Consider the following 18,753-nt stretch of genomic DNA (forward strand, 5'->3'; position numbering starts at 1 on the left):
ACATCTTAGCACCAGTAAAATGTATAACAACAAGTACATGTAAAATTTGCACATTTAAAACTGAATTAAAATGAAAATATAACTTGTTATTCTAATGTAGCTTACCTGACAAACCAAAAGTGAAACTACAAAAGATGAATGCCCTTTTATTTATGTTTTGTAGTTTTAGTCCCGTTTTATTGTGCTGTTGTAATGACCATTAGAAGACACCTACTAAATCACTTTCAGTACATGTTATTCCATTCTTTGCAATAACACAGACAACCAAACTGACCTAGTCAAGATAGCTGATTCAGATGCAATACTTGTAGTAAAAAGTAAATCCCCATTTCAGTTTCCGGAGCAGTGTTTCCTAGCAGAACTACGGTGGAAGGATTGTAACACAAAAAGTTTGGTCTGATTATGTGATATTTAGGAGCAATATTTACTCTGCAAATGTAGTGAAGGACCGAAACCCCCCCAAAAAACCACAAACTTAAAGACAGTCAATTTCTGATGGAATTCAATTAAGGTTCATTTTATTTACATACTGCCAAATCATAGCAAATGTTACCTCACGGCACTTCATCCTGCAAGGTAAAGAGCTTAAAGCATTAGAATGAAAAGCCCAACAATCAAACGTACCCCTATGAGCAGGCACTAGGTGAGGGTGGAACAGAAAAACACCATTTTAACAGGAAGTACCCACCTTAAGGAGGGGCAACTATCTGCTGCTACTTCAGAATTACTTTCCTGGACTCTACTGTCAACAGTTCTAAATTTGTATGAAATTGTAAAAAAAAAAAAAAAAAGAAAAAGAAAAAAAAGTGCACTATCAGAATATAAATGTAGGTCTCTTTTATTGGGATACAGCTGGAAACGCTGCTCTAATAGTAAACGTCATCAGTAATGAGAGTTGTAGAAAAAGGGTCAAATGCTTTGTTCACCTGTAGTTAGACTATGATAAAAAAAAAAAAAAAGACATTTGCTGTGCATATCTCTGTGGTGCGAGATTCAAACTTAAGAGATACATGCTCCAGTTTTTTAATTTCCAGTGTTTAAACCCATTTTAAAAATCCAGCTTTACCTGCCTATGAAACTACATCTTCTCAGGTATAAGAAAATGTAGCAGTGTACTGAGCAGCAGGGAAAAATTAAACAGTATGATGAATAGCTCTGAAAAGGCAAACTTGTGGTGCCTTGGAAGAAGGGAAAAAAAGAAGAATACAGGGACCTCACCTCATTTTTGCAAAGAGTTCTGACTGTTCGCCTCTTTTTTTACAGGTGGGGATTTGTTCCAGTGATTCCCTTTTCAATCCCTGCATTGCCATTGTACGCACAAGTCACTTCAAAGTCATACAGAGTGATGACATTTGTCCTACAGTGAAGCATTTATGGTCCTGATGAAAGTTCATTCTTCCAGAATGATGACAGTAGTTGCTAAAATAATTGGTGCACTTCCAAAAAAAAAAAAAAAAAAAGACCCCAAATAGATATTCTAGCCACCGGGCACATGCACAGGTTGGTAATGTTAATTATAATATTACCAAAATATTTTGGAAAACACAACAGATGGAGTTTATTTTGCATAGTGTTCCAGAAATCTGTGGTTCAATGCCTTACTGACAAACTTATTTTCAGTGTTTCTGTTATCAGCCAACTGACATACATTGGTGTGTAGTACAACATAATGAGTAATCAGCAAACTGCTGTATTAACAGCAAAAGCTACAGTTCTCTAAAATTCAGAGTTTCTGTATTTTTATCATTTTGTTGTGCTAAAAAGATATGGGAAGAAGAGAACTAGCACATCTCTCCCCTAGTGTGCATTCTGAGGAGTAATGCAGTATTCATTATTCTTTTTTCGATGCAATGGCCTATTTCCTTGTGTTCACATTAGTAAGTTTGGCTCATTTGTATAATGATTTATCACAGGTAGCCAAGTTCACATTGCCTTTTAAGAGATCTTCATTTCTCCTGCACAGAGAAAAGTGTATAAAAACCGTGTAATACAAAACAGCTGACCAAAAAATGTTCAAAATTGTCAAAATATCTCAAGTACTGAGAATACCTTCACATCCAGTGCAGGTGACATTTGCTTCCAGCTAATGGTGCTTGAATCCAATATTATTTTATCCCCGTTTTCACAGGAAAAATACGCCTAATTTGAGTGTATCTTTTGATCATTTATTTATCTAGGTATAGTTTTCTAAAAGCTTCCTGGCAGGGTTACTCTGTAGATTTGGTAGAGGAACATGTAGCACATAAGACTCTACACTGAATGTGGCAGACAGACAAACAGAGAGCAGGTGCTGGCTCATCTTTTACAAACAGCCACTGTGACACCTAGTGGCGATTAGTTATTCTCTTGAGGTCTGCTATCACTGTGCAGCAGATGCTGTATTATTTCTGATCAGACCATCAGACTGCACCAGAGATAAACTATAAATCATCCTCAGCAATATAACATCAGTGTGTACACAGTGTGCACTGATATTTGCAAGCTAGTATTTTTGTTCATCGATACACGTCAAGTTGGATGGAGAACAGATTCATTTTGTGTCAGTTTGGAAATGTCACTTGGACATTTGTTTAGTTATTAAAAAACCCCAAAAGGATCACTTGCAACAAATTGGTGGTCATATCTGTTTGCACGGTTGCAAATAAAGAGGAAAGCCCCAACATCAAAATTCAACTAAAATACCTGGAAAGATTTTTTTACTCCCAGATGAACAGAATTTCAGTAACAATTCACAGAATGACACATATGACAATGATCTTTATTTTTTAAGAAGAACGAACTGAAACACATAGAAAGTGAACATTTGTCTTCTTATATCATTGTGTGTAACTGTGTGTGAATTATGTAAAGATATACTGACTGTAGACACAGAAATGTACTCGGAACCATGTAAGTGTTGCTTAACACTTCAACAGGTGCTGACAATGTATATTTTTTAAATCTTAAGGTTAAGTTCAATATTAAAATCACAGTATTTATTTATCAGATAGCAATTATTTCATCATATAATTAAATACCAAAGATTTATTTGAAATGGTCTTTTTTCCAAAATGACCTTTCAAAGGGCTATGTCAACACATGCCTGAAAAACAAAAACAAAACAAAAATAATATAATTGAATTAATTATGACATTTATTTCTTCAAAACGTCCACCGTGTCCAAATACATTTCAATAAAGAATAATGTGAAGTCGTAAAAAAATAAATATACAGTATATGGATTTACCCAGTGGTTTTACGTATAATGTGTTATGTGGAACATAATAATCACAGGCTGAATTTAAATCAATATACCCCATAAGGATTTATAATAATCTGTTTTTTTCTTAATTGCAGTTTTATGTTTCGTTCTAGTGAGCTTTGATCCAAGGATAAATTCTTTCAGAATAAGACAGTACACTTTGCTATTAGGTGAAATGACTAATGATGTACACTGTTTAGCTTTAAATGCATGTATAAAAAATTTTTTAAACCAGGTGCATGAATCTAAATACAAATTATATATTTATTTCTTTTTCTTACATAGCAAAAAAAAAAGGTACATCTTTCAGGATGTGCTGAGGTATCTTTCGACGTGTTCTGTCGCTGTGATGAGGCGGAGATGAAAACGCCGTGTTCCTGTAGTATTCGCACTGTGTGTAATTCAGCTCGCGCGCAGCTCTGTGGTGAAAATATTCTGTTTGGTCTGAAGACATTACCACAGACCCTCACAGTCTGCCTGATAGTCTGTCCTCACGTTCTGATTTAAACCAGTTTACCAATTCCATTATGCTAAGCCCGAACACTGGTTGGGAAATGATGAACGATTATGTGAAACACATAATCTCCCTGCTGCACCATCATTGCAATATGACAGCCAAATTTCATTCATCCTATCCAATTTCTTCCTTATTTAAGGAAAGAAAATTACTGGTCCCAGTAATCAGATATGTAGTGAGGCTGTGTGCAGGAGTTAAGCCCACTCCCATTAGGCTTTCTGCCTTCTAGCTCTGGCTGTAGTCAAATACACGAACACACAGACACACACATACAAAAAGACAGATACACATGTTCCACATGTCTGACCCTCCTCAGTTCTCACATCCCCTTTTCACCCATTTCAAGGACTATTATTTGGCCTTGATATATTCTCTACAACATCATCCGTTAGCGATGCCAGTTTGAAACACAGTGGCCCTTAAGTGGTTTAGAGAGCTGCAGACAGGCAGTTCTCTCACACACACACACACATGCACGCACACACACACACATCTCCTCCTCTCTTTTCTCTCTTCTGAAAGAGGCATGTACAAATGTTCATTTTCCAAACAACATCATCATTTTAGAAATTGGGCTAAATTAGATAAGAATGCAATTTTGTCTCTTTTGCCAATGATTATCCTTTGACAAAAATCTAATGTATTGACAAGATATTATTGGGGACCAATATTTGCTCCCTTCTGTCTATGTTTCTCTTTCTGTATCTGTGGAGCCAAATCACCAACGAGCTGCCACATTAAACACCGTGTCATTTATTGCTAATAGACTCTGGATATCATAAGCCCTCAGTGAGCGACAGTGTCATAAACAGAGGGACGAGTGTTGAGCCTATGGCTGTTTGTTCTCCTCCACACATGTCCAATTTCGCTTTCCAATTGGGAATGCATTATAGGTGTAATTGAAAATTAGCAGTACATCTTTTTTTTTCTTCTTTTTTTGAGGGGTAATTTATCAGGCCTCATTGTTCCTGTGTGACACCTCCAGGGCCTGTTTCTAACAAGGAGCCTGGAGCACCGGGAGGCTTTCTGCTTGCCCGGGCCCCACAGCGCTCTCTGTGCTTTGTCACTAATTGTGGCCTCCTCTCCACTGAATTGTGATTCGGCTAAAAGAGCTTGTTGGCTCGATGCAATGAAGCTGCCGGTGATGCTCTCACCATTATCAAAGATACTCTTGATCTTTTCAAAAGCAGGAAATAGATTTTTTTCACTCCCCCCCCCCCCGTTCAATCACACAGAGGGTTGGAAGAGAAGGGGGGAGAAAAAGTAATTTGCAATGCGTCCATTAGTTCTTCATTAAAGCAAGATTAAATTGCACCTCAAATCACATCTGCCTTTTCTAGAGTAAAGGGTGACAGTTTTAGGGCCAAAACTAATTACTAGTGCCAATGAATGAGAGAGGAAAACAGGGCTGTTTTTACATGAGATAGTGTGGCCTGTCATTATATTCAGACTAATTCCACTCTGCCTGCTCTCTTAATGAGACCAGAACGTCCTCACATCTCTCTCTCTCTCCCCCTCGCTCTCTTTCTCTGTATCTGCGCTCGCTCCAAATGTATAATTTTGATAGCACTTGGAGTTTGCATTAATTAATTTTTCTGCGAGACCTGCTACAAGTGCCAAATCTGTGATGCTCTGAATTATCATTTAGAGAGAAATGGAAGACAGACAGATGCGGACGGAGAGACGGGCACAGAAGAAGACAGTTAACTGAAAACAGCGAGGAAGAATCAAAGCGAGACAAATACTAACTTTATTCATCTGCCATTGACGACATGTCAGGCTTGATCAGACAGCTGATGTATGGTTTTGTTTTAAAATGCACACTTTGTGGAGGACAGGGAACCTATAGAGCGAGGAGCAAAATTACAGCTACCTTATGGTTTTGATGATTCACTGTAAAGTCAAACTGCAGCCACAGGAATTCTTCCTGTGCCTTGTTGTAAGATTGCACTTTTTCACTGGTAATTTGTTATAGTTTGATAGCATTGTATGAATAGAAATGCATCGTAGCTTCAGTGATGGGCATACATCGCGTCCAGTTTGACAAATTTACGATTCTGACATTGTAAAACTGGCTGCAGGGTTTTGCTACTTAAATAATATGAATTGCTATGAATTGAAGTCCCTTGTAGTTTTGTGCTAGGCATAATCAGTTTCATTAATAGTCTTTTATGAACAGGAAGTTCATAGGAACTTCCTCTGCACTCTTCATTTCTGCACATCTTAACTGATGGAAGGAACCCCCCCCAAATGTATCCTTTTCCCAACTCCTCAGCACCTTTTTTCCACTCTGGCTTCCCCCCACCTCCGCTCAGATCGACAGACGCTCCTCTCCGGTGTTGGAGGTTGAGGGTGGTTAGATTAGTCTAAGAGCTGAGAGCAGTCAAGTCTCACAAACAGGATTTAGCATGTTGTCTCATAGTGGCAGCTCTGCCACTGGATCACATGGTTCTGATGAGCCCCGGGGCATAACATGCTTATGGCAGATACACTGCGATTTACAGAGACAGGAGAAGTGCAGAGTACACCAACTTAACATGTGTGCATTTGTTAGCGGTGCACAAAGTTGAGATGTTGGCATCTTTAAATGAGTCAACAATGTTGTGAGGCTTTACCCCTGCGCTGTGTATAAATCTCTTAATGCACCTTACAGGCTTTTCAGAGTTGCCAGCTGATTAGCCCTCTCAAGACGATTTTTGCCATCCTTAAATTTTTTTTTTTTTTTACATACAGTGCATTTTTCACCCCTCGCGAGGTATCAAACCTCCTTTCCTTGCAAAAAAAAATATATGCACTAGCACTAATTTTTTTAAGCAGAGGAATCACCCCACTGGTTTCTGCTGAAGCGAGATTTGGCTGCAGAGACCGCGTTGGTTCCAGAAATTCAAACCTCATACCATTCCAGGCTGGGCTTATCCTAAGCTTGTTAGTATGTGCGATGCCGGGACCGATAGGGACCTCTACATTACCATAACGCTGCTGAATTAACTATGATCTTCCACTGCACCGGGAGGAAAACTGGCCTACAGAAGTTTTGCAATATGCTGTGCAGGATATTATGATAACATGCAATAATAAATGTTTATAATCTACTTAGTGGAAGACCAGGGTTCAAATATGTTTCTATATTAAGCTTATTAATGCTCCTCACAGATTTCCTGTTCCACTATCAGAATGGCAGAGTGAAATATGCACAGTTAACCAGAAATGGGAAAATAAAAGGTCCCCCTGAGTGGTGATTAATCAAAGTGGAGGTTGTGCATTAATTTGTCACACGGCCGAGAGAAATGCCATTCTTAAAATGTAGCTTATGGTGCTACATTCGCAAACATTAGGTGTATCTTAAGGGTTGTCTCTGAGAATTTAGGGCCTTGTGGGAGCTAATATTCTCAATTGTTTTGGATGTTATTTGGAGAAATGAAAAATTGCTAAAAAGTTGATGTATATTTGCTAGGAAGGTTATACCTAATGGTTCCTACTCAGCTTTGAACCTATGTGGTCAGATGATTTCCTGTTCTCAGATGTCCTATGTAATCTAAAATAGAAAGCTATGGCGAATCAGGAAATAGTTCATGGTTAGTGACTCTTGTTTAGAATTGATTTAGAAGCGACGTCCAGCTTGGGCCATGCCAGCTTCTTCCCTTTCATTTCTACTTTTTTGGGTTAGCTACGCTAAGCTAAGTTCACATTTCACTGGAAGGTTGGCATCAACTTTCTCATCCAGTTCCCAGTAAGAAAGCAAATAAACACTTAGCATAATGTCTAATTAAAAGTTCTAGGATTAGACGATGTAGCCGTAGCTGCTTTAACAAGACTCTTTACCTCACAAATTAATAATCAATCCCTGCGGCAGCTCATAGCCCTCCCTGACCCTGCTCCTTTAATCTGCTGGTGAATGTTTCTGCAGAAAATACCATAAGGCCCGTACACGTTTGAGACGCATTAGTCGATACACTCCTAAAGTATCCTTATTATACTGCTCGTCTTATTTTGATAAACAGTAATTTGATGTCATGGAGGACAGTAAGGATTGAATGGGACTTGTCTGTCTATTTGCCTCTCTGCCATTCACACCACTTCTCTCATGGGTTAAGACTCCCCTCTCTCCCTCTCGCTCCCTTTCTCTGTGTTGACACATATACATATCACACACCGGGATTAGTATGACGGTGACTGTAACAAACCTCTCTTTTGAAAAAAAAAAAAAAAGAAAGAAAGAAAGAAAAAAGGGGGAGAAAGCGCCCTATTCTATAGTGGAGGTGCCCAGCCAGAAAATAGCATACTTAGACAACAATGGCGTGGTAAGTACCTTAGCAAGGATCAGCGCTGGCAGAGTGAAACACATTACAAAACAATGGCTGACTGCCTGCCTGCTTGGCTGCTTGGCTGGCTGTCAGGAGGAGCCCTGGAAGCTGCCATGAGCTGCCATGCTGTTATTTGTCAGGGGGGGGAAAGAGAAAAGGAGACAGAGACACACATCATCATCTCGCTACTCATCGCCGTAAACACTGGTGTGAATGACTGGTCACAGAGAGTATAATCCCGCCTGCAGACGCGTCTCCCATGATCCCCCTCGGCAAAGTGGGCGCGTGATGTTGTTCCTCTACATGACAACAGCATGGGATGCTGAGGTAACAGGAAGGGTGATTGAAGAGGGCTCAGTTATAAATGCGCTTTGATCTGAAGTTTCATGTTTGTTTTTTTATTTTTTAGATATTGATTTGATTGATTTACAAAGTCTTTGATGGAACATGAAACTGAAACATGAAGTTTGATGCTTAAAATTACAAAATTAAAGCATAGAAAATAATAATAATCAATTGACCGTTTAAGTTGTTTTGATCATCAATCGTCTGTTTCCTGCATCATAAATGTTTGGTAAGCTTAACGATTGGGCAGAATCTGTCAATCTGAACATGTTGACTCATTGACAAAGCCCTCATTGCATCTGAAGGGTAGCACGTTAAATTTAGATAAACTAGAAATAGCTCTGGATGTGGTGCAAAAAAAAAAAAAAACAAAGAAAAAGAAGATCAATAATGCAAACAGATGAAGAAAAACCAATGCTAATTTTAAATAAATGACAAATAATCCTGCTGCTGAATTATGCTTAAAGCACCCTGAGAATATACAGCAATTATTAACCTTCATATCATGCGTTCAGAATTACACATTTACATTCCAATATTTTGATAGGATCTAAATCAGGAAGTCAAATATATTCCAGTTTTATTATTGGCTCAATAATGACTTGAGATTGTTTAATGCCAGTTAAAAGTGGAAAAGGGGGCTTCTGTTTAAAAAAAAAAAGAAGGCAGGGGGGAGGAGCGTTACTAATGATATAAGAGTGAATGTTGGAGCATCTCCTGGAAATCTGGCAGAAATCCTAATGTCACTCCTGTCCCTCTTTTAATGCAAACCAAATGAGCCTGCACTGTAATAAGAAGCTTCCCAGAATTAGTTTCCGTTTGCAGAAAATTGCAAGAAAAAAAAAAGCTCCCTAGTACCTTTATCTATGAATTTCACTCCAGCACAAGCAAAAAAAAAAAAAAAAGCAAAAAAAAAAAAGGGGGGGGGGGGCAGACCCTCCTCTGACATTATTTGGATGACGTGCCATCAGTGGAAGCAGCAAGAAATAACATTGTGCAAATTCTATGCATGTTAATGATAAATAGGAATCCACCTGCTCACAGATAAAATGAGTTTAATTTCCCCCCCTCCACGCGTGCCCATGTGCCTGCCTGGCCTCATAGAAATTACTTATGCACAGCTATTATTAAAATAGGGCCAGAGCAAATGAGAAAGAAGCGCTATCTCTGGAGAGCGTGGCTGGGTTTTAGACTGCCGCTGCTGGTAGCTGCTGCCGCCAGGACTCCCTGCTTCACACAGTCAGCGATTCTTCCACACGCACACACATGTGCAAACACAGGAGCCCGAGCAGATGCACCTCACCTCCTCTCAGCTCTTGTGGCAAGCTCTGACCCTGTATTTACTAAATTAACTCAAATCCCTTTTTTATTTTTTTGAGTCGGGAGTTTTTCAGTGTAATGGAATTTTGCAAGCTTTGTGAGAACATCTATTTTCACAAGTGTCTGTCTGCGTGCATGCTAATATGCACTTATATACCGATGGGAGATGTGTGTGTGTGTGTGTTAGAGCGTACATTTGTACTCTTGGGCTTGCACGCCTGTTTTTGTATCCGAATGTAATTTTGTTGTTGGAAGGAAATTTCCTTTGGGTGCACAATGTGCTCGTCCCTGCATCTTCAGAGTAACTGAGGCTATAACAATAGAATGCTGAAGACTTAGAAAATATCAGCCATAAGTGGTGACTCAAATATTTATGTATGCATGGAGGAATGCAGATGGAAAGATGACAATTGGGAAAGGCAAGAGGGAACAGAAGCAAAGTGTAAGAAAAATCTTCTATTAAAAAAAAGGAAAAAAGAGGTCATGACGGAAGTGTTTTTGTTCAAAGGTTGCTGTATGCTCTCTGTCACCTCTGCTCCATTAGCAAATCAACACATTCCTCTCATCTCTCACTTTGGCCTTGAACACTTGCAGAACATTCATCCTTTTCATCCACATGAGTTGAAGGATGTTCTGATGACTGGCTGCACAGCCTCTCTCTACTCTGAACCCTTTGCCTTCTTTGTGGCTGTGATTCAATAATCAGCTAGAGGATGAAAAAAGAAAAGAAAAACAACACACAAACTCATTAGGTGAAAAAAATCCAAATTGGAAGTGAACTGAACATTTGAAGGTTACATCCTAACATTGTTTGACAACAGAGCTGCTAAAACTGGATAACAAGAAGAATGTAATAAGCTTTGTGCATTTTATATTTTTTTTTAAAAAAAAAGTTTGTACTGTATCTACAGAGCAAAAAATAGTTGAACATTAATATCTCTGCCAAAATGCAAAGGAGGAAATAAAAGAAACAATGTGCCATTAGGGCCAACTTGAAACATACACAGAATAATGATGCGCTAAGATGTTTGCATTTTGTCTTGAGGCTTCCTGCTGTGTGTATGGGCTTTCTAATGACTGCTCGCTGTGAGGGAAAACAGCCCCTTGGGGACGTTAAGAATCTAATAAATGAGGTTCACTCTCCACTTCATGCACTCTCAGGGCAGCAATTATGTCAAAACAGTGTTTATGGTGGTAACAGTAAAGAATTTTTCTGCCCTCTGTAGACGGGCCCTTTGGTTCTTGACAGGATTTCTGAAGTTGAAATTACTGTGTGGTTATGTCACTTTATAATGCGCTAACCTATAGTTTGCAAATGCTATGGTTATTATTGTCAGTGTGAGCACAGAAAGTAAAAGCCTGAATGCACGTGATTGTGTTGACACACTTGAGCATGTGATGTCTGCAACACGTTATTTAAGAATATAAATAATGTTCTTTTAATGTAATTATCGTGCGCAGTGTTGTGCTAAGGGCTGTATTTTGATCTACAGCAAGCAAAAGCATCACAGCTGGATCAAATTTGTGGAAAGTCTTTCTTTTGACCGCAAACACTAAATATATGTTTTTAAGGAGGGCGAGGGTGGAGAGAGTAGTAGGGTGGGGGAAGGTGAAGGGTCACACCAGCTCTTGGAAATAATATTAAGGGGTTAAAAAATTCAAATTTGGGGTGTACACCAAGATTTTTCCCCTCTTGCATCACACTAAAGTACTGACAGCTAGATTAAGCTGCTTTTTTTTTTACAGCTGTAATCTACTGTAAAAAAAAACAAAGTGTTGCAGTGCTGTAAAGAATACACTACACAATACTATTCTTAGCTCTTGGTTATACTGTTATCTCCAAGAAGAGTTTATTACTCCAAAATATAACTGCATGTCCTTGCTCCTGCTCGCTTTCTTGCATTTCCTCTATTCTTTGAATGACAACTTTTAAAACAAATTCACAGTTTTTTATAAATTCCCCTACAGATGAACAGTGGCTTTGTGCCTCTTAAATACATGGATCACAATGGAAGCCCTTTGCTAGCCAAAACCCTAACACAGTTCTGGATTACACAACCGCTGGAAATATGAAAACAACTTTGCAGTCACAAAAATCACGGTAAAATACCATAAAAACACAAGTGTCTTCTTGTTAATATAAAGTGTTCAAGTGCATTAATGCAAAAATGGTACAAACTGTGCAAAAATTTCCTGCAAGTTGGCAAAATATAACCAAGTGTTCACTTAGTATGACAATACTGTACGGCACATTCTTTTCTTAATCATGTTTTAGTTCCTTGAGATGTGTAGCTCTGTGTGGGAAAGAAAGCTGATTTGAAATTTATATTAACTGAATGTGTTACGTACACTACAAATGAAAAACAATAAGAATGATAAATAGCAAAGAAGCTGGATTCAAGTGGACAAAAAAGGGCACAAAAACAAACCAACAAACAATCAAACATATGTATATTATAGTCTGTAATGGGCCAATGTGTGGCCACTATTTGCCTTATCGCCTGGTTATGATGTGTATGGTATAGAAATAATGTAATATATTCTATATGAAAAGTCATATGGGGAAATTCATTGGATTGGCACATGATTTGAGAAGTGAACTTTAAACTGTTGTACACTTAAAAATAATATACTAACAATTTAGCCAAACAGAACATACGTCTGTTTTTGCACCAATCCAATCAAAAATAAAGAAGTTTATGCTTTTTCTTCATATTTTTTAAGGATAACTTGAGAGTTTTGTATCTTAATATTTATTTTTTAATACCTTGGTTACACTTTAACAGACCTGGACTTGATGAAATACTCTTAAACCTCTTCCCTAAAAGAGTTTCCATTTAAATTGCATATATTTCCATATGTAAATGAAAGAAAATATGGTTGGTTTGCTTACTTTCTATTTTCATGCATATCTGTGAAGCACTTTGAATCATAAAGTCATATATTACGTGCCTCTGAAAGACATTTTGTTTGATTTTAGATCACTGATTACTTAAAAGGGGATTATATTTATCATGTCAGCTGGCTATTTTGTCTTAGGTAGCAATAACTCAAGAGATAGACAGTCCCAACTTGATATATTTTGCATAATGTTTTTGGAGAATCCCAAGCAAAGGACCGCCCTCTTTCAGTACTTCTTTGATGGTAAAATACTTCTGTATCTTTTCTCCAAGATTCCACAAGATATTATCACTAACAGGAGAACCAAGTCCTCATCATCAGTCACTTTCAAACACTCTTCCATCACGGGGGAGCCGTGAGAAAGATTTTCTGTGGTGGTTTTTGATTTCCATGCAGTCCTTTAATGACCCTTATTTGTAGTTTCTTTAAGGACCCTCCCCGTTAGGAGGCTGCAGGGCACTGGTCTACTCTGCCACTGCGGTTCCTGTAAAAGTCAAAACTGCAGATAAATACAGTGCTTGGAGGACATTAGAAGTGTAGTACAAGGGTCCAATTTTCTTGATTAGCTGATAACCCAAACCCCCTAAAGACCAGTGTTGAATGGCCCCAGAAATTATTTTACAAATGTGTCTTCCAGCAGAAGAAGTTTGAGTCCCTGTGGAGTATTGTGACAGCACTGAGACGAGGGCCAGTGACAGCAGCGGGTGAGAGTGTGATTGAATGGCAGCAGAGGACTATACATCTTTAAATTCCTCATTATCCACTAACACACAGGCACCACGTCTGCTCCTATTCCATTACTTACTCCTCTGTATTGTCATGCTCCAAGAATTCAATGTAGTACCTTTTATTGTAGAAAATGAAAAATGTCATTTTCCTCTTCTCCCTCTCTCTGTCTCCCCCTCTCCTAACACTAATTTAAAATGTCTCATCTCCCTCCGCGTGTTCAACAGTCTGATTGCCTCAGTGCTGAAGAAAGAGGCCTAAGAGGAGGAATCCCCTCTTTGTGAAAAGAAGTCCAGGTGAAAGCAGAGCAGGAGGAAGAGGAGGAGGAGGAGAATGGGGAGTGGGATGATTCATGAAGGCGAGAAATCTGCAGCTTCATCAGAGTCGGTCAAGCAGGACAGCTGCTGCCGTTGACCTCACGAACTAGTGAGAGACCCGCACCTTCAAGGACTAAAGGTCTTCTTTTTCTTTTCCCTCTAGCAGCCTTCCTCCCTCTCCCCCTCCCACTGCTATTCTTTTTCTTTCACACTTTTTCTCTTATTGCAACACTGCAGGATCAGGACATGACCTGGAGAAACAAAGTCCTTCAGGTCTGCAAAGGGGGGAAAAAAAGTACAGTGATGTGGTGTCTCTGGGCCTGAAACACAGCAGACCTCCATGTGTTTGTCTCACAGAATCAGCTGTGAATCTGTTCCCTTTACTGATGGCTGACGGATGATGGAGTCGGATGGATGGAAAGCACATTTCCTAAACAGAGCACCAGATGATACATTATTGAGACATTTTATTGCTAAATACCTGAACTGAGCCATTCTGTGGCTTCACAAACACCAAATTTTCACTATTTTTTAGCCTTAGATAACAATAAAATAAGTTTTCTTTTAAACAGAAATCTATGTATTTATCTATTTAATGCGAGTCTTCTTAAAAATGGATTACAATTCATAAAAATCAAATTAAGCAGAGAGGAACAATTTAAATAAATAGAAAACTTCAACTGAAATATGTCTTAAAGACCTAGATATTTTGTGGTTTTCATGAATGTCAATCAAAACATGTTTGTTTGTTTTTTAAAAACAAGTGAAACATTGTTTATAAAGTGCAAATGTTTGTTTCAGGTTTGCTCACATCAATAGACAAAAATCACATTCGTCCTACTTGAAATGCCATTCTTGACTCAAACAAAGTCAGGCATTTCCAGCGGTATGGATGGAGAGCTCAGCGGCCTGCACTTTCCAAATATTCAACCTCTGGTGTGGACAAACGCGGTGTTCCACTGCCCTCCAGTGGAAACATGCAGAACTGCAGTTAAACTGTTTAATGTTTAAAGTATGAATAAAGAACTTTTTTTTTCTATTCAAAATGTAAATCTAATGACTAACCATAAAGACACCTTAGTATATACCATTAACAACATAGGCAGACCATTAAAATAGTTTCTGGGCTTATCTGAGGGTAGCTGCGTAGGCAGAGACCACCCTCACTAACTTCTGATGCACACACAGTCTTTACTCAAAGTAGGCTTTAAGAGTTAAAGAGTAAAAAAAACAAGTCCCCTTTTAAAAGAGAGACATTCCAGGAGGAATCAGTAGGTCGATGCCTTCTTTAAGTATTTTTATTAAGAACTGAGATTATAATTGAAAGTAATCTCATGTGCATTTTGACTGGTGGATAATTTGCCATCTTAGGATGCATTAACCAGCCGGGAATTATTGAAATATTATTTAAAGACATGCAATATGTTGTTTACTTATGTTGAAAATAAATAACTGTGCAGAGAGAAAGCTCTACAGAGGGTGGTGAAGGCTGCACAGAGAGTTGTCGGAGGCAGCCTCCCAACCGTCACAGACATATACACCTCCAGATGCAGGAAGAGGGCCACCTGTATCATGAAGGGCCCCACTCACCCAGCACACCCACTCTTTGTCCCGCTCCCCTCAGGCAAGAGATTGGGGAACATCAAATGCAAAACCACCAGACTGAGAAACAGCTTCATTCCAGAAGCTGTGAGACTTTCGCAATACATAAATGGACAAGAACTGCTATCGTAGCCCCTTAACTGCTGACACTTAATGACACTGTCACTTTATCAGTGCTGGTCATCATGCCCTTTGCTGCTAAAGTATTTACACCTATATTTATACCTACACTCTAAACCCATACTCCATACTGGTACTCAGGTTGTTTCACTCTACTTATAGTATTATTTATTGTATTGTTTTATTACTTGTCATTCCTGTTTGTTAAAAAACAAACAAACAAACAAACAAACAAAAACAACCATTTCTTTATTACTTAAAAAAAAAATTCTGTTTCTTCATTATTTAGTTTCTTTTCACTCCGGGACCGTGTGTACATAATTATGTTCCACCTCATGTTAACATGTGATGCGAATGACAATAAAGCTCCTTAAATCTTGAAATAAATAGAATAAATAAATAAAAAAAATGAGAAAAGTAGGGTCACATTCTATCTGGTAGTAAAGACATTTTAATAATATTTTACCATCTGTTTTACTCTTTTTCCATGATGCTGTAAAAAGCAGAGGAAAGACATGTACATAGTGTGTCTTCACTAAAGATAAACAAGGTTTTCTCTTCCCATTTGCTCGTGTTAAATATTCATGTTATTAAGTGAAGGTGTGCAAGATGAAGGAAACGATTGCGGGGATTCATTGGCCAAACAACAAATAAATAAATAATCTAAATGTTTTTGCTGTTCTGAAAAGACATCTGCTCTCCCTCATTCAGTGTTATATTTGAAAGTGAAGAGCATAATCTGCCAGAGAATCCATTTATCACAATTTTTTAGGATGGAATAATCCATGTGTTCAGTGAGGCGTCTTGGCGGAGACCAAAAACTCCTCTCCAGTGGCTCTTTACGGGTCTAATGACCCACCGAGTGAGCACTTAGCGAGATCTCCTGTATTCAGTATTTATAATATTAAGATGTCAGGCATCTGAGGGGAGGAAGGACAGGATCAGGAGTGTGTGGTGAACAGCATTAAATGAAGAGGCTTCTTTTCTGCCTGTATATTAGTGGCTAATCTGCCCTAACAAGATAGACTGGGGTGTACAGCATTCTCCACTGCATCACTGATGATGGGACCAGTAATGATGGAGGAGGGAAGCAGGAGGCTGGCAGCTAAGCCCGAAGTAAGCTACTTTGGCACGGGGTGAAGCACGGCTGGTCCCACAGCCACCAAAGAGTGTGCGTGTGTGTCCAGTTATTAAATCAAATATGTGACACCAAGTAGCTTAAAGCACCAATAAGCCACAAGGCCACTTTGGCTTTAATTTGTTCAAGGATGAAATCTCATGTGAGTTACATGGCATGACTTTTAGGGAAGTGTTGCCTCAATTTAAAGATTGTATGACAAAACCACAGAAGTAATAATGTGTTAAGTAAAAAACAAACAAACCCCAAACCAAACCTCAATAACTAGAACACATCAGATGTTTTAGTACATGTTAGTCGTTCTCAAGGTGTGGGCTATTGATCCACTCGATGACCAGAGGAAAATTATGGAGCCAAAACCAGCCAAAAATTTGTTGCTTTACTGTTAATGCTTGATGAAAACTGTAAAATATTACATGGAACATCTTACTGTTTTAAAACCTACAAGTTAAAGTGTTTTAATATTTGAGATCTTGCATGTCTTTATCATGCTTTCAATGGTATTCTAGCTTAGTATGAACTTTGCCCAAATCATTAAAAATGTGATTCCACATAAATCTCCACTCAAGGCCCACTTAATTACTTATTAGGAAGCTTTCCATGACTTTGATCACTTTGGTTTAACGCACAAACTTTAAATGCCGATGAATACAATGTTTTATGACCATGAGGAAGGTCTTTGATATTACTAAGATTGTAAGAATAGAGTCACAGTTTGTACTCTTTGATTTTGGGTGAACAAACCCTCTGACTCTATCCTAAATCAGCTTCTTGTGATGTTGCCATGTGTTCCCAACCTTTGGATTTATCCTGATTCTTTTGAATGAAGTTGAGGTTTCACGAATGTCGATGGAAAGCTACACAGGCCTGCAGTACTGACACTCTCCCAGAACTTCAAACAGGCCCATATACAGTAGCCTCCATGCATGTAGAGGATCAATACGTTGGTGGAAAATGAATCCTCTTCCACACATATTATGGAGCCAGGAGAGGTTAGCAATGTGTCTGCAAATACAGTGGTATTTCTCTCTGTGGAAGAGAGAAGTGCAACTCACTTGAAAGAACCCCACAGCTGAATATTTTCACCAAGTTTAAAGGTTTTCTGCACCGCTGCATTTACATCATGAAAATAGGCAGAAAAAGCAAAGCAATAGTAATGTATGTATATACATACCTGGTCAATAAAGCTGATTCAGATTTTAATAAGCTCTTTGATACTCTCAATATATCAACAGTTCTAACATTACAGTGATATGGATACCCTTGACTGTGTGATTATAAAGTGGCTTTTTAAATTTATCCCCAAACACAGCCTCCCCAAGTCTGATTTGACCTCGATTTAAAATCGTTGTATTGAATTGATGAGTTCTCAATGTTTTGGGAGTCCTGTGGAAGACAAAGCCCAGTGGAACATTTTGAAAGTCATTGACTTTTTTTTTTGTGAGGATGAGACCTTTCAAGGTTTCATCTAACAGTGAGATCAGGTGATGCTTATACATTTACAGTGCTCTGAAAAAGTATTTCCCCCTACAGAATTTCTTACTTTTTCCCTTTGTTTTTCCACACTTATTTGTTGATCTGATGTTTCAGATCATGAACGTAAAATATAAGACAAAGATATCCTGAGCAAATGCAAAATTTTTCTTTCCAAATCTATTTGACCTTATGCAAAAAATTAATTCCTCCAAGACCTAATAAACTGGTTGTGCTACCACTGGCAGGAAGAAATGCAATCAAATGTTTGTGATAATTGGAAATTGTTTTAATTCAGCGACACTGGAGGGTTTTCCAGCATGAATGGGCTGTTTAATGTCACAAAGCATATCAATCATACTAAACTTGGACTAAGCCAAAACATTCTTATTTTTTTTAAATTGCTGGACTTGCTGTTGTGTTTCAGATCATTATCCAGCTGCTTAACCCAAGTGAGCCTGAGGCCCAGGGCACATACTCATGGTAGGAGATTCTCCTTCAAGATTTTCTGGTAGAGAGCAGAATTGCAGCAAGTCATCCAGACCCTGAAGAAGCAAAGCAACCCCAGACCATCACACTACCACCAACGTATTTTTCGAGCCAGCTGTAACGGGACTCAGACCTTCTAAAAGGTTCAGCTTTTGTCTCATCAGTCCACAGAATGTTTTCCTATAGGTCTTGATGTCTTCTGGCAAATGTGAGATCAACCTTTGTGTTCTGTTTGTTCAGCAGTGATTTTAGTCTTCGGC

The sequence above is a fragment of the Maylandia zebra genome, linkage group LG17, assembly GCF_041146795.1.
Source record: "Maylandia zebra isolate NMK-2024a linkage group LG17, Mzebra_GT3a, whole genome shotgun sequence".
Classification (NCBI taxonomy): domain Eukaryota; kingdom Metazoa; phylum Chordata; class Actinopteri; order Cichliformes; family Cichlidae; genus Maylandia; species Maylandia zebra.